The following is a 17,499-nucleotide window of genomic DNA, read 5'->3' as shown; positions in this document are numbered from 1 at the left end:
AGATAATGTCTCTAGAGAAGTGGCACACCTCTCTAGAAGGATATCAAGACTAATTAAAATGAACAAAAATTTTAAGAATCGATCTAACAACAAATTTTTTTCTCGTATAGGTAAATGCTTTGAATGTAACGAACCGGGACACTTAGCCAAGGATTGCCCCAAGCTCAACGAGAAGTATTTGAAATACAAGAAGAAGAAGGCTATGTATGTCGGATGGGATGAATCCGAACCAAGCGATTCGGATAGTGATGATGAGGGCGCCAAGATTGCTCTTCATGACCGGAATATTTGTTTTATTGCTCACGAAGATGAGGTACAATCCGAAACCGAAAGTGAATCTCTTTATATGCAATGTGAATTAAAAGTGGCTTTAGAAGAATTAAATTTGAATTTAAGAGATTAGTAAAAGAATATTCTTCATTCAAAAACTTGCATATTTCTTGAGACTCTAAGTTTGAGCAACTACAATCATCTCTTGCTCTAAAAGATAAGATGATAGGAGATCTAGACTTTGAAAACAAACAACTAAGATCTAAAGTTGAGAGATTAGAAATTGAAAACATTAGAATTAAATCTAATCATGCTCATTCTAGTCATCATCATGTTGGTAGAAAATAGTATCATCAATCTCATGCTCCTACATACAAGAAAAAGTTTTTGTGTACATGTTGTATGAAATATGATCATATTTCTACTCATTGTAGGATTAAAAATAACATTGATCATTATGAGTTAATGTGGGCACCTAAGGGCATCAAAAATACTAACACTCAAGGACCCAAAACTTGGGTACCTAAAGGTTCTACCACTTGTTTATATATAGGAAACATCTCGCATAAGACGTAAGGAGTTGTGGTACCTTGATAGTGGTTGCTCTCATCATATGACGGGTAATAAAGAATTATTTACAACCCTATCAAGGATTGAAGGAGGCAATGTCTTCTTTGGTGGCGGCAAGAAAGGTAAAATCGTAGGAATCGGTTCTATTGGTAAGATACCTTCTCCCGTAATTAAAGATGTATATTTTTTAAAAGGTTTAAACCATAATCTTCTTAGCATTAGTCAATTATGTAACAAAGGCTTTAACATTATTTTTAAACCGGATAAATATATTGTTAGTAGAAATGGTAAAATTATTTTTGTTGCTTTTAGAAGATCTAATGTCTACATTTTTTAGATGAACGAGCTTTTAGATCAAGATATAAAGTGTCTTGCCGCGGTAGATGGGGATCCTTGGATTTGGCACAAGAGACTTGGACATGCTAACATGAAGCTAATATCTAAGCTATCCAAGAAGAACTTAGTAAGAGGACTCCCAAATCTAACACATGTTAAGGATTCTACTTGTGAGGAATGTGCTAAAGGTAAACAAACTAAGTCTTCCTTCAAATCCATAAATGATGTATTTACTTCTAAACCTTTACAATTATTACATCTCGATCTCTTTAGACCCATGCGTATTACCTCTCTAGGGGGTAAACACTATGTCTTTGTTATTGTTGATGATTTCTCTCGTTTCACATGGGTAATTTTTTTGCTAATAAAGATGAATGCTTTGAAGAGTTTTCTTTATTTATGAAAAGAATTGAAAATGAAAAAAATTTAAAAGCTGTTAAAATTAGAAGTGATCATGGTAGAGAATTTCAAAACAAATCATTTAATGATTTTTGTGCTCATCATGGTATAACTCATGTGTTTTTCGCTCCTAGAACACCTTAATAAAATGGTGTTGTTGAACAGAAAAATAGAACCATACAAGAGATAGCACGCACTATGATAAACTCTTATAATTTGTCAAAATATTTTTAGGCAAAAGCCGTCAATACGGCTTGCCACGTTTTAAATCGTGTTCTAATTAGACCTTCTTTTAAGAAAACTCCTTATGAATTATTTTTTGGTAAAACTACACATATTGGATATTTTCATATCTTTGGTTGTAAATGCTTTATCTTAAATACTAAAGACCATCATGATAAATTTGATTCAAAAATTAATGTTGAGATATTTTTGGGATATGCTCCTAGAAGTAAGGCTTATAGAGTTTTTAACAAACGAACACTCGTTGTTAAAGAATCTATAAACATTACGTTTGATGAATCTAATATTGGTTTGCAAGATAATTTGCCTAGGGATGATGATGAGATTGAGGAAGGAATGGAGCTCTTGCAATTAAATGACAAACCCTCAATGAATACACTAATTGACAGGGAGAACATAAATGAACAAACTCAAGAAGAGCTTCCCAAGGCTTGGAACTTTGCACCGGATCATCCTAAAGACCAAATTATAGGGAGTCCATCCAAAGCCGTCTTGACTCGCTCAAAAGCTATGAAGGAATGTGGTAGTGCAGCCTTCTTATCCCAAATAGAACCCAAACGTATTGATGATGCTTTAAAAGATGAATTTTGGGTTTTAGCTATGCATGAAGAATTAAATAATTTTTAAAGAAACAATGTTTGGAAATTAGTTCCTAGACCTAATGATACTTCTTTTATTAGAACTAAATGGATTTTTAGAAATAAACTTGATGAGTTTGGCATAGTTACTAGGAATAAAGCTCGTTTGGTTGCCCAAGGATACAATCAAGAGGAGGGCATAGACTATGATGAAACTTTTACACCGGTTATAAGATTAGAATCTATTAAGATGTTTTTGGCCTTTGCAAGTTTTAAAATTTTTAAATTATTTCAAATGGATGTTAAAAGTGCCTTCTTAAATGGTTTTATTGAAGAAGAGGTTTATGTTGAGCAACCCCCCGGTTTTATTGACTCATTTTTCCAAATTATGTATACCGGGTTCAAAAAACTTTATATGGGTTAAAATAAGCTCCTAGAACTTGGTATGCTCACCTCTCAAGTTTTCTCATTAAAAATGGTTTTACAAAAGGAACAATTGATAATACTCTTTTTGTTAGAAAACAAAAACATGACTTCATTTTAGTTCAAATTTATGTGGATGATATTATTTTTGGTGCCAGTAATGAATCTTTGTGCAAGGACTTTTCTAAAGTAATGCAATATCAATTTGAGATGACCATGATGGGAGAGCTCACCTTTTTCTCGGCCTCCAAGTTAAACAGTCCAATGATGATATTTTCGTATCACAAATTAAATATGCTAGAGAGTTGGTGAAAAATTCGGGATGGATAGTTCAAAACATGCCCCAACTCCAATGAGCACCACCATCAAGTTGGATGCGGATGAAAGTAATGAAAAGGTAGACCAAAAGCTATATCGAGGTTGATAGGTAGTCTTCTTTATCTCACCGCTAGTAGGTCGGATATCATGTTTAGTGTTTGTGCATGTGCACGTTTTCAAGCTTCTCCTAAAAAGTCTCATTTGGTTGCGGTTAAAAAGATTATCAAATACATTAATGACACCTTAGAACTTGATTTATTTTATCCTAACAATACGTCTTTTGATCTTTGTGGTCATTGTGATGCCGACTTTGTCGGTTGTAGGGTGGACTGCAAAAGTACGAGCGGTACTTGTTAATTTTTGGGTAACTCACTTGTATCTTGGGCTTCTAAGAAACAAAATTATGTTGCTTTGTCTACTACGTAAGCGGAATACATTATCGCCGGCGTATGTTATACACAACTTTTGTGGATGAAATAAAATTTGGTTGATTTTGATTTGCACTTTCATGATACAATTTTTTTTGTGATAATACTAGTGCTATTAATATTTCAAAAAATTCTGTTATGTATTCTAGAACCAAACATATAGATATACGGCATCACTTACTGCATGACCATGTTGAGCGAAAAGATGTTTCTCTTGTTTATATTGACACAAAATCTCAATTAGCGGACATCTTTACCAAACCCCTTTGTGAAGTTGATTTTTGCCGCATTAGGAATGAAACATCTTTACCAAACCCCTTTGTGAAGTTGATTTTTGCCGCATTAGGAATGAATTGGGCATGTGCATTCTCTAAAATAATCTAACCCCTTTGTGAAGTTGATTTTTGCCGCATTAGGAATGAATTGGGCATGTGCATTCTCTAAAATAATCTAGTTTTGCTTATTTTTTTTTAAATTCTTTGCTCTACCATTGTCATATCTACATTTTTTTTCTTGATCCTAAAATGTCAATCCATCCTTAAGCACACACGGATACCAAAAAGAGTGTAGAGGTGAGAGACCAGGGTCATCCTAAGAGGAGTGGGGGAGGTGGTAATGCCTAGAGGTAGGTCGTAATTCCTTACACTTGAGAGAGACACGGGTAGGCTAACACATGAGGTACATTGTGTGGGTTTTTAGCATGCATATTGTATTTATTTTACCCTATTTTTGATGTTGTCAAAGGGGAGAGAAATCTCCTCACTTGTGCACATAATAAGGGGGAGCCTTATAGATAGGGGGAGCAACAATCTATAAGCCAAATAATCTATTTTTACTTGCTCTTGCATAATGGTTGTTTATCATCATCAAAAAGGGGGAGATTATTAGGTCCTTTGTTTTGATGATGATTTAAAAACGCTATTATTGGTGCTAATTGTTTATTAAGCTATATTATAGATCACATATCATTAGCATCTGATATGGAGGATTGGATGAAAAATGAGCTATACCGATAATATCTAAGGAGGATGAGGCAAAATGATGAAGCAAAGCTTTCAAGAGTACTATATGCATGAGAAGCTTCAACAACTCAAGAGCAAATATCAAGACTCAAGCCATGTACTCAAATGTGAGGGATATTTGCTATTTTGTTTTCTCTCTAGTACTTAATATAGGCAAGTAGTTAGTTGATTACATTTGAAGCTCATGGGTTAACACACTTGCACACTTTCAAAACTCATATTTTGGTACTTTTGTTAAAATAGTGATTTTCACAAATACGAGGACCTTTTTGTAAAATTCCTTTTCAAACAAGTTTGTTAAAATGTTTATAAACTGTTTACAAAGTTTCACAATTTTTGGAATTTATTTACTATTTTTAACAGAACTTTGAAACTCAATTTCAAAATCATTTCAGGCTATCACTTGTTATCAGTTGACTGATCAATCGACTGATGAAATCAGGTAACTGATGTGTCGACCGATGAAAGTGCCTGGAATAATCAAAAAGTTTTTGTTCTGTTTTGATCGACTAATCAGTCGACTGACGAGTTGTCAGTCGACTGAAAGTGATCGTCAGTCGACCGATGAGCTGATATTTGAATATAATACTCAGCTCATCAGTCGACTGACGTTTCCCATCAGTCGACTGATAAGCACAATAACGAGTAGTTTTTTTCAGAATATTTTTCTCGATTTCTATGGGATTTCTGCTGATTCGTTGGGGTTTTGGCTGTTGTATTCTCTTCCTATAAATACCCAACAATCCCAACTACTTTAGAACTAGAGTTTTTATTGCAAATCTCTTGTGTTTAAGTTTGTGTTTTAAAAGAGCTTCAACTTTCAATCTTGTTCTTCACTGTTTCAAAGTTCACATCCCAAGCTTCAGTGTAATCTCTCTTCTTGCCATAGGGTCACTGTAAAGAGAGAGTTTTTCTTTCAATTGCTTCTGTTGTGAGCTTGATTTCGTGGAGATTGATTGTGTGGTTGTGAGATCTCGATGGAGATCGTTGTGTAGAAGAAGTTTTGGCTTCCAAACCAGGTGTGTAGTGGATATCTCCTCGAGAGTGGGGAGCGGGGACGTAGGTTAGCGGACCAAACCTCGTGAACATACCGCGTATCATCAATTGGCTAACTATCTCTATCCCTACTCTCTTTTATTATCATTGTATTTCTTATTTGTGTGTAGTTTATTAAAAAATCTTTTATTTGTATATTTTTGGTCCATAAACCCTATTCACCTCCCCTCTAGGGCCTTTCACGATCGATAAACCACAATATCGGATGGGGGGTCCACTCTCAACTTTCTAGTTTTTCGAAAAGTATAGCCCTTTATACTAAAGTGTAGCACCTTCTTGTGAAAGTATAGCTCTATATTCCAAAGTATGCTCTTTATGACCATAGTATAGCTCTTTATTGATAAATTATAGCTCTTTATATTCTCTAAAAATTCTAAAACTTAATAAAATTAATCAAATCAGTTTTTTTCGGGCAATATAAATATGTGATGATGTATACAATGTGTTGTTCGACCGATTATTCATGTCGATGAGAGGTCCACTCCTAATTTTCTAGTTTTTAAAAAGTATAGCTCTTTATACTACAATGTAACACTTCTTTGTGAAAGTATAGCTCTTTATTCCAAAGTATAGCTCTATATGATCATAGTAAAGCTCTTTATTAATAAGGTATAGATCTTTATGGTCTCTTAAAATTCTGAAGCTTAGTAAAATAAATCATATTAGTTTTTTATGAGTAATGTAAACGTGTGATGATGTACACAATGTCACACATTTTATTTAATAAAAAACTACCGACTTGATTTATTTTCTATATTTTCAATGATAATAAAGAGCTACTCTTTATCAATAACGAGCTACAATTCTTCTATAAAGTCTATACAATTATATAAGGAGCTATGCTTTATAAAAAAGATGCCACGCTTTGACCTAAAGTGCTTCGCTCAAACATTGTATAAACGAGAGTGCAACTACAAGTTATAAAGAATTGAATAAACAATTATATACATAGTCACCCGTTTTCATTCATCAAAAAAATTACTCACTCGATTTATTTTTTGCATTTTTAGAGAAAATAAAGAGCTATAATTTAGCAATAAAGAGTTATACTTTTGCTATAAAGAGTTATATAGTTATGTAAGGAGCTACACTTCCAAATAAGGTGTTACTCTTTGGCATAAAGTGCTACACTTTGATCAGACGTTGTATAAATAAGGTGCTACAGTATGTCAGTTATGAAGAATTGTAGTACTGTGATAGCTTCCAAGGTACTTAATTGTTACAATATTACCATCACAAACTCTTATCATCATAGAAGAACCAATAATTTATAGAATTGCACAAGCTTCTCTAATGTTATTAGCAAACATGTTCTAGATGAGCAATAAAAGGAAAAGGGAAAAAAGAATTAAAATCCATAAAATGATTTATGAAGAAAGAAGAAGAAAAGATAAGAAATCCTAAAGAATAATCTCAACAATCTCTAATGAGAATCTCTTCCTCCTCCAGCAGCCCAACCATAAGCCTCAGCGGGTAACTAAACATTATTTATCAATTTCAGCGGTAGCCCATGAAATCCATCATTCATAGGCTACTACGTTGGCGTTGGTGATGACTGACCCATAAACCTAATAGTATCCGATGCCATAGCCACCTCCTCCTCTTCTAATAGAAGCCTTGTGTAAGCCGTGTTCCTAAATGACATAGCCATTATCACCATTGGCCTTACCGCTATCAACTTCCCCACCATGTCACTCCTAACAACCTTCCCAACAACTTGCCCTTGCCTATGGCATCTGGTGGCATTAGCATTGGCGGTAGAAAAAAAAGGAGAGAGGGATAAAATCTCAAAGTGTCCATGGAGGGTGATGACGAATATCCTTGCAAGGACACGGAGAACCTTGGAAGCTAGGGATTATCAAAAGAAATTGGGGAATGAAGCCAAGAGAATGGCTGTTTTCTTTGTTCTGAGGTTCGTAGATCTATTTACAAATTAAAGGATGGGTATTTTAGAAATTTTGAGAAATACAATGCATAAATACCTTATATTATAAGGATTAGGTTTAAAAATAAGTGGGGGGATGTATCTTGGGTGCGTAAATATTTATGAAACTGAATGAGTTTATAAATAAGTCAGGGTATAACTTTGGGCTAAAAGATAAAAACCTTTTTTTCTGCATATTTTTAGTATCTAAATTAGTGGTATGCTTATTTCATCTTTATAAATTTTCAGAATCCATACCGTATTTAGGTTGTCATCATTGTCTTGCAATTAAGAAATTCTATGGATTATATCGCTCAAATTCATTTATCATCTTCTAGAGGCTTCCTTTTTCATTTGGATTGTTTAGCCTCTTATAGCTCAATTGCTATTACAACAGACGTGTTTACTTCTTGCATTATAAACGTTACTTGCTTTTTTCCATTTTGTATTGGTGCCTATGTTGCGGAGGCGATATGGCAAATGAATTTAATGGAGATGGAGCCTAGAGCTTATCCTGAGCATCTTGGGTAGGCACAATATGGTGACTGTATTAGGAAGCTCGTAATTTGCATACCTTCTTGACTTGATAAGCTATGTTCCTTTTTATAGAGCCTACTACTGTTAATTAATTGATAATCATATTTTTATTATAATTTTATACCCTCATTATCTATTTACATGAATAAATATACTACTAATAATTGTTATTATCTTAATTTGCAAGTTAATGAAGAAATACAAAATAAAAGCCTAAAAAAACTCTAACTTCCTCATTTTGTAACCTTTTATTGAAGCCTAAGGTCAAGCCAAGAAGCATACATAAGCCGGAGAAAATAAAAATCCAATATCATATTCAAGATGGTTGGCTATAAAGAAATAATGATATCTCTCAATCCGAAAGGCAGAATTTAACATATAATATATGAATGAAAATTGCCTATCTCGATGAGACGAAGTCACGTGTCAAGTAAGATTTTTGATATAAGTATAAATACTAGTATCGATACCAATATTGATACCGGTATCAATAGGGGTATCGATACTAGTATTAATACTTGTATCGATACCAAATGTGCAGTTACGATTTAAAGGATGAAATTGATTAACTTGGAAAGCAAGTTTACTCCAAGGGCTCTCATTCATTTCTGTAGGTTATAAATAGGGATAGAGAGTGAGGGGTTTGTAAAACCCTATAAATTTGAAAATTTAGTGATTTATAGTGATAAATGAGTTTCTATTATGATAAATATCATTTATGGATGAATGATTATGTTAATAATTAATTTGAGGTCAATTAAGTATATATTTGAGAGTAAACAAGTGTTAAACATGCACAAAATGAGTTAAAACATGCACAAACATGAAAACTTGTAGGCTGATTTTAGCTTCGGTTCGGTCGACTGATGGCTATTATCAGTCGACCGATACGAGCTTGTCAGTCGACTGATAGCAAGAATCAGTCGACCGACGGGTTGTTTCCTGAGTTGAGTTGGTTTCGGGTTTGTTTGTTTGTTTCGGGTTTGTAAATATATATATGAGCATATACACATGAAAATCCTCTTTTACATCATATTTCTGAACCCTAGCAGCCACCCTCTCCCCTCAAAACCCTAGTTCATAATTTTGGTGAATTTTGAAAGCTTTGTGAAGCAAATACCGAGAAGAGGGCGAGATCGTCGACGTTTGGTAAAGGAAGATCTGTTCTCTCGCGTGTTTGGGAGTTCATCATGAGTTTTGAGGCGAGTTTCATCTCCTCCAATCCTATCCCCATTTTTATTTAGTTTTTTATTGAGTTTTATTTGGTTTTATTGGGCCTTAGGACCTAGTTTAAGTATAAAGATAGTTTCTTTCAAATTATATGATACAAAGTTTGATCTTTTGGTCTTATAAAGTTATAAATGAACTCCGTGATTTGGATTTAAGATATGAAATAAAGTTTTAACATGAGGATTTGTTGAGATTTATTGGTTTTCATGATGATTTATACATATAACCATGTTAGGGTTAGCTTTTTCTATCAAGTATCTAAATAGGTGTTTTCATGTAGAAGGTTAAACCCTAATTATGTTAAAATAAGGCTTAGTTATGAGTTCCCTAAAGAGTTTTGAATTTTTTTAAAAATTTTTAGACTGAAATTAATCAATTATAGGATTTGAACTTTGGTTCTGGTCGGTCGACCGATGCTGGCAATCGGTTAACCGATTGAAGCGGCCGGTCGACTGATGTAGACAATCAGTCAACTGATAGGGATGTTTGGGTGTGCATGATTGCATACGTTGTATGTCGACCGAAAGGGCTATTGTCGGGCGACTGAACAGTGAATTTTGTGACTCAATATTTTTCTTTGACACGTAAATTGATTACGAACGTGAGGTTTGTGTCTGCATTTCGAAATACGTGCTTGACCGTTGGAGTGACATTTGGGGATGAATTCGTACGAGTATTTCGAGGTACATAATACATGTTTTGAGTTATCATATTAGAGGATGACATATATATTGCATTTCATGATTGTTGGATGCTTGAGTGGGTTAGTCGGTATTCTCATAATGAGACCGCGGCTGGATTACACTCAGAGTGTGTTAGTTTTTACCCATAATGAGACTGTGGCTGGACGACACTCCATATTGTGCATCATTGATTTCCGGAATATGGTGATATGCCTACCTTCACAGAGCGGTTGGGTAAGGTTATTGATGCCACATGATATTGTGAGCGCCTTATAAAGTATCATTGTTTCATGTAAAGCATTGTACAAATTGCATTCATGCTCCCATGTTAGTTACCCAAGAGTAGGGTATAATAGCGAGGTTAACGTATATGGCATATTTCATGTAAGCTTCATTTTATCAGATGTTTATTCTTATGATTACGCCATCTACTCGAGGGTAGTGTGAATATATGACATGATTGGCTTTGATGAGGTTTGTATTGTATTGCTTTTGTTTACTATTGTGATCATAGGATCTTGAGTTGGTATTTAGCGATTCATAATTTGAGATACGAGGTATATACATGAGGGTTTTCTTGTTTGGATTATTTCGCTCGACGTACCTATTCTCGTGTCGTGGATTTCTAAATATCAATTTCTGATTAGTCCAAGATAGATGATTTTATACCTATATGTACTAACTTATATTTTCATATATACTCCTAACCCCTACCTTAGGGGCGATGGAGATGATCTCGCTAGCGCTTTGATGCTCGTTATTTACCCACTTTTTAGGTAGCGAGTCAGGCGCACGGAGAGTCACAGGTTGATGGAGATGCAGATTAACTTCCATCTTATATTATTAATAGTTATTTAGAGCTCCACAGTAGTTTATTGTTTATTTTCAGACATTTAGAGTTATATTTCATTTTGAAAATGTTGTGTGCTTTAGTAGTTTTTCATTTGACTCTATGTATTGAGATATTTTACATTTAATTTAGTTCATCAGTTGTATTTCATTTTATTCAATTTGGAACATGATTATGACGATTATCAGATATCTGTTCTTTATACCATGTTCATTGCACTTTATTCATATTTTATCTGCTTTGTACCTATACTTGTTTATCATTAATTCCACTAGAGAAATATTACTATGATGGTGAAACATGTTATTGTATAATATTGGTACATGGTGGGTTTGACATCTTTAGGTTCACCCTGGGCTGCAGCCTTGTGTGAAACCTAGGGCGTCATAGTTGGTATAAGAGCTCTTGTTCCAGCATCCTTAGGATCAATTCTATGTCAAGTCGTGGAGATAGGATAGAGTTTCTTAGGATTCATGTATAGAGTTCACTAGGAATTCCTAGATTGAGTGATGACGTTATATGTATAGCTTGAAAATTACAAATTTTTTAATGATATTTATCTTACTTGATTGAAAAGTATTTACGTGAATGATATATAATACGATTTACCTATTGTTATATGTTACGCTATCTATGCTTGAGATCTTATTTACTATGTCTAATAAGCTCTACTCCTGAACTTATAGATGTTGAGAAGAGGACGTGATCGTAGAGGAACCCGTGCTCAGAGAGATGATGCAGAGCCCGAGCCACAGTAGGCTCCGTAGTACTTGATTGATCTCATAGTACCACTTGTAGCTTGGTTAGCAGCGATTGAGGAGCAGATGGAAAACCAGGTTCCACCAGTGACATCACCTCCAGTGGTGCCACCACCAGCAGATACACCAACCACGACACCACCACCACTAGCTGATGATAAAGCCACAGAACAGGAGGCTTAGCTCCATTTAGTGGAGAGATACTAGAAGATGAGGGCATCAGAGTTTTATGGCACATCGGATTCACTTGCGGCGCATAAGTGGAAGGTAGATGTGGGGAACATTTTGGTTATACTTAATGTGGACGCCGTATAGAAGCAGAGGTTAGACGCATTTAGCCTTAAGGGCGATATCAAAGGGTGGTACCAACTTTAGTTCACTCCGGAGCAGAGGATGACACTTAGCTAGGAAGACTTCATTTATTTCTTTGATGAGCAGTATATATCGGCATCAGCAAAAGCTGAGAAGGAATTGGAACTAGCCCGGTTGGAGCAAGGAGATATGTCTATAGCAGATTATGAGAACAAGTTTATAGGATTGCTAAGGTTTACGGGCATGTGGCAGACTGGGGAGCGCCAGGCCCAAATGTTGTTGATAGGGCTTCACCCGAGTTTACATCGTTATCTTGTATCCAAAAGATTTCATTTAGTGCAGGAGATAGCCGATGCCGCTATACCACAGGAGACAAAGACCACCATGTTCCAGAAGGGAAAGAAAGGGAACGCTAGAGTATGACAAGCTGGAGATAAGGGCAAAAGCAAGAGACCATTTTCAGGACCCGGAGGGCCCCAATAGCAAGGCAAAGGTTCGCAGAAGCAAGATCCTCATAAGAAGGGACCTTAGCAAGATCAGAAGGTGCAACAATAGCGCATGTTTCAGGGCACTTATTTTCACTGCCACAAATTTGGACACAAAGCTACAGAGTGCCGCAGTGCACCAGCAAGAGACTACCAGGGCAAGAATCAGAGTCAGTAGCAGCAGAACCATGGATAGGGCTGATGCCAAAGCCAGCAGCTAAGATTGGAGGCACCACTAGTAGTTCCAAGAATTAAGGGGCCAGCAGGACAGGTCCGAGCTATTTAGGAGATTTCTCAGGGACAGATAGTCTCGTATACCACAGAACCTTCAGCGTAACAATCCACAGCTTCGGGCAAAGTGTATGCAATTGTATCATGTGATCATGGTATGAGTGGGGCCATCATGGAAGGTACATTCCTTGTGAACTTCTTTCCAGCCCATATCTTGTTTGATTCTAGAGCTTCACACTCCTTCATCTCCTATGCTTTCATGATTAGACTTCAGCTTGTAGCACATCCTTTACATATTCCTCTATCAGTTTCTACTCCTTTGGAAGAGGTGTCTTTCTTAGAGGGTATCTATAGGGGATGCATTATTAGTCTAGATGAGTCTGAATTCGTGATCGATTTGATTGTCTTGCGTATGTTCGAGTTTGATGTTATTCTTGGTATGGATTGGTTGTCATCCTACCACATCGGTATCGACTATTTTGCAAAGACAGTCAGTTTGTGAGCATCTGATGAGACTGAGTTAGTTGTAGCGACCTCATAGGGCAACCGGTTTGTGGAGTCATTTCTAACATACATCGTGGAGGTGTTGTTCGAGATTAGGGTGTAGATTTGAGCGAGACTAGAGTCATCTCAGGGTATCAGGATGTCTTTTGGGACATACCTAGATTACCTCCAGTGAGAGAGGTTGAGTTTTGCATCGAGTTGCAGCTAGGCACAACACCGATCTCCTGTGCACCTTATCGTATGACACCTATTAAGATGAGGGAGATACAGATTCAATTAGATGAGCTTTTATCTTAGTGTTTTTTCACCAGAGTTATTCTCCATGGGGAGCACCAGTCCTCTTCGTGAAGAAGAAGGATGAAAATATGCGTTTGTGTATAGATTATCATGAGTTGAATAAGGTCACCATCCGGAACAGGTACCCACTACCGATGATTGATGACTTATTCGACCAATTGCAGTGAGCGTAGTGTTTCTTAAAGATTAATCTTCGTTCTAGTTATCATCAGTTGCGGGTTCGGAAGATGGATATTCCTAAGACAACCTTTCTGACTCGATATGAGTCTTTTGAGTTTCTTATCATGCCACTTGGGCTGACTAATGCACCCACGGTATTCATGGATTTAATGAACCAGGTATTCCATTTATATTTGGACCAGTTCGTGATCGTTTTTATTAACGACATCCTCATTTATTTGAGATTAGAGGCCGAGCATGAGTAGCACCTTCGACTAGTGTTGCAGACGTTTCGGGAGCACCAGTTGTATGCTAAATTTAGTAAATATGAGTTTTGGCTATCAGAAGTTAGATTTTTGGGCCATGTCATTAGCAAGAAGGGAATTGCAGTTGATCCAGCCAAAGTGGAGGCAATACTTGACTGGGAGCCCGTTACAGAGATTCGTAGCTTCTTAGGTCTGGCCGACTATTATAGGAAATTCATCTAGGACTTCTCAAAGATTGCTATCCTACTGACATGCCTCATAAAGATGGGTGTTCAGTTTGTTTGGAGCTCGGAGTGCCAGAAGGCTTTTGAGATTTTGAAGATTAAGTTTACTACGACACCAATATTGATCATCCCAAGCAGTAATAAGATCTTTGTTGTCTACACGGATGCATCATTATAGGGTCTAGGAGGCGTTTTGATGCAGACCTAGAGAGTAGTGGATTACGTTTCATGATAGTTAAGGACTCATGAGCAGAATTATCTCACACATGACTTAGAGTTGGCAGCAATGGTCTTTATGAGGTACAGTTCGAGTTATTCACTGACCATAGAGTCTGAAGTATTATTTATCCCAGAAGGAACTTAACCAGAGGTAGCGACAATGGGTAAGGCTCATTAAGGATTATGAGTTCGTGCTTCAGTACCATCCGAGAAAGACGAATGCTGTAGCAGACGTGTTGAGTAGGAAGCGTCGTCACGGGTTTGCAGCTTTGAGGTGTTCGTTGTATCAAGATCTTCTCACCCTCAGCCAGTATGATTTTTGGCTAGAGATCGGTGGGAGAAGTGCATTTTAGGGAACTTTAGCTGTGTAACCATCATGGACTGATAGAGTAGTCAACGCCAAGTTAGGAGACTCTTGGATTCAAACCCCCAAAGGGGGAGATTTCCAAAGAGCCCAAAGCTGATTGGATCATTGGAATATATGGAGGTCTTCGAATGAAAGGCCAACTAGTGGTACCGGATAATCCATAGTTGAAGAATGTGACGCCCCTGTTTTCATACATGGCTACAGTCCAAGATGAACCCAGAGATGTCAAACCTACCATGCACCCACACTGTGCAATAACACTTTTCACAAATCACAGTAATATCCTCTAGTGGAATCAAAAGAAGTGTAGGTACAAAATAGGTAAAATAAAGAAATAAATGTAATAGACATGATATAGAAAGAGATATCTCATAAATAAAATCATGTATTAACTGTAATACATCTAATATCTGAAAGAATAAAAATGTCTCAACATGAATCAACTGAAAATCGTACTAAGGCACACTACCTTTATAATATGAAATAAAACTCAAAAGTCAAAATGAAATCATAAAAATCTACTGTGGAGCTTCTACTATTAACTCATGTGATGGCGACTATACAAAAAACTCCGTCATTCTGTGGCTCTCCGTACCTCTGTACCGCCTGGAAGAAAAGAAATTAACAAAAAAAGAACAACAACAAGAGCGTCAGAGTGCTACAGCAAGATTACCTCTATCCGCCCTCAGGGGAAGGACTGCTAGATGAAATAGAGGCTCTATCTATTAAGCATAGTCTACCTAGATTCATTTTTCCTGTATCTAAGTGGAATTAACACTTAGAAACCTACAACACGAGATGTAATACATCGAGCGAAATAATCCAAACAAGAAAACCCTCATGTATTGTCCCCAGTGTTCACACAAGGCTGCAGTCCAAGGTGAAACTCGGATTGTTAAACCTGCTAAGTACCAACACCATGCTATGACATGTTTCACCATTACAGTTACTATCTCTCTACCAGAGTCAACAAATAGATGAAGCTACAAAATAAGCAAATAATGGAAATAATATAAGAATAGAATATGTATAGAAGAAATGTGAGAATGATCAACACATGAGCCCAACTAACTTAGTATAAGAATATCTCTAATCTGTAATAAATGTACCAAGTCTTATAATCAAGAGTCAAAATAAAATCTCTCTAAGGCACACTGCCTCTACAAAATAAAAATACAATCTTTAGAGGCTGAAAATGAACAACTACTGTGGAGCTTCTTGAAGAAACTATAATGTTTTATATATATATATAATTATATTATATATATATATATATATATATAATAATATATTATATATATATATATATATATTATATATATATATTATATATATATATATACTATATAATAATATATATATATTCTCCCATCAACCTACGACTCTCCGTGTGCTAAACTCGCTGTATGAAAAGAGGGGAAACAACAAGCATCAAAGCTCTAGTGAGATCATCTTTACCGCCCCCAAGGGGAAGGGGTAGTAGTATATAAGAAAATACTGGTTAGTACATATAAGTATAAAGTCGTCAACACTATAATATAAAGAAATTAGTATTTAGAGATTCATAACACGAGAATGGGTACATCGAGCGAAATAATACGAACAAGGAAATCCTCAAGTATATACCTCGTATACCAAGTTATGAATCACTAAATATCAATCTCAACTATGAATAAAAATGTAAGTGAAATTAGTAATTAGAAATCCACAACTCGAGACTGGTACATCGAGCGAAATAATCCAAACAAGGAAACCCTCATGTATATACCATATATCTTGAACTATGAATCACTAACTACTAACTTCAAACCTAAATATGAACAATCATCACAAATCGAAATATTACAGCTTCTACCCTCAATCATAATGAAACAATTTGTCACAATCTCTGACTACCCTCAAGTAGCTGACACCATCATAAGAAATTATTAGCCAGCTCAAACATTATAAGATACCATGTCATGTATGTCATATATCTAATGTATACCCTACTCATAAGTAAACTACATGGAATCATACTACAACTGTATATATGTGTGTATCTCTTTTTGCAATAGCAATACTCTTGTAAGGTTCTTACTCAATCATTCTGCGCCAATAGGTTTTATCTCTCTATTTCGGTTACATGAAGTAACGATACTCTTGTGAGGTTCGCACAATAACATGTGGGTTCAACTTCCTTACTCAATCGTTCTAGGACAACAGGTTTTATCTCCATATTCCAGCTACATGAAATAACGATACTTCACACAATAACATGTGGGTTCAACTTCCTTACTCAATCATTATACAACAACATGTTTTATTTCTCTATTCCAGATATGCTTCCAGATGATCATACAATGGTGAATAGGCACATCAGCCCAACCTGGAAAAATACACCAATCACCTTCGAGTATTTGGTATAACCGAGGTCTTATTATGGGGAAAACAACCAAATACTACTAGTGTGGTACAACTAAGGTCTCATTATGGGATAACAACCACACTGAGCATCCATAACTGATGAGCAATAATTTATCATATGTTATTTCATTTTAATCACCTCCACGTATGTCAAATACCTCGACAATGCATGTCAGATCAATATAAACTTAGTGTACGTGCACATATATCGGTGTTCGTATCAAAATCTGGTGTTCACAAATACTTCAGGGTTTAAACAACTCATAAAGATCGTTATACACCACAGCAAGGTCGAGAAAATTCCCTAAAATCAGAAATCAGGAGGGAAAACATACACTGGTATATATCAGCCTGGTGGTCGACCGCAATATAACGGCGGTCGACCGCATCATGTTTCAGAGGCT

This window comes from Asparagus officinalis, chromosome 8 (genome assembly GCF_001876935.1).
Source record: "Asparagus officinalis chromosome 8, Aspof.V1, whole genome shotgun sequence".
Lineage (NCBI taxonomy): Eukaryota > Viridiplantae > Streptophyta > Magnoliopsida > Asparagales > Asparagaceae > Asparagus > Asparagus officinalis.
Note: the sequence above shows the minus strand (reverse complement) of the source record.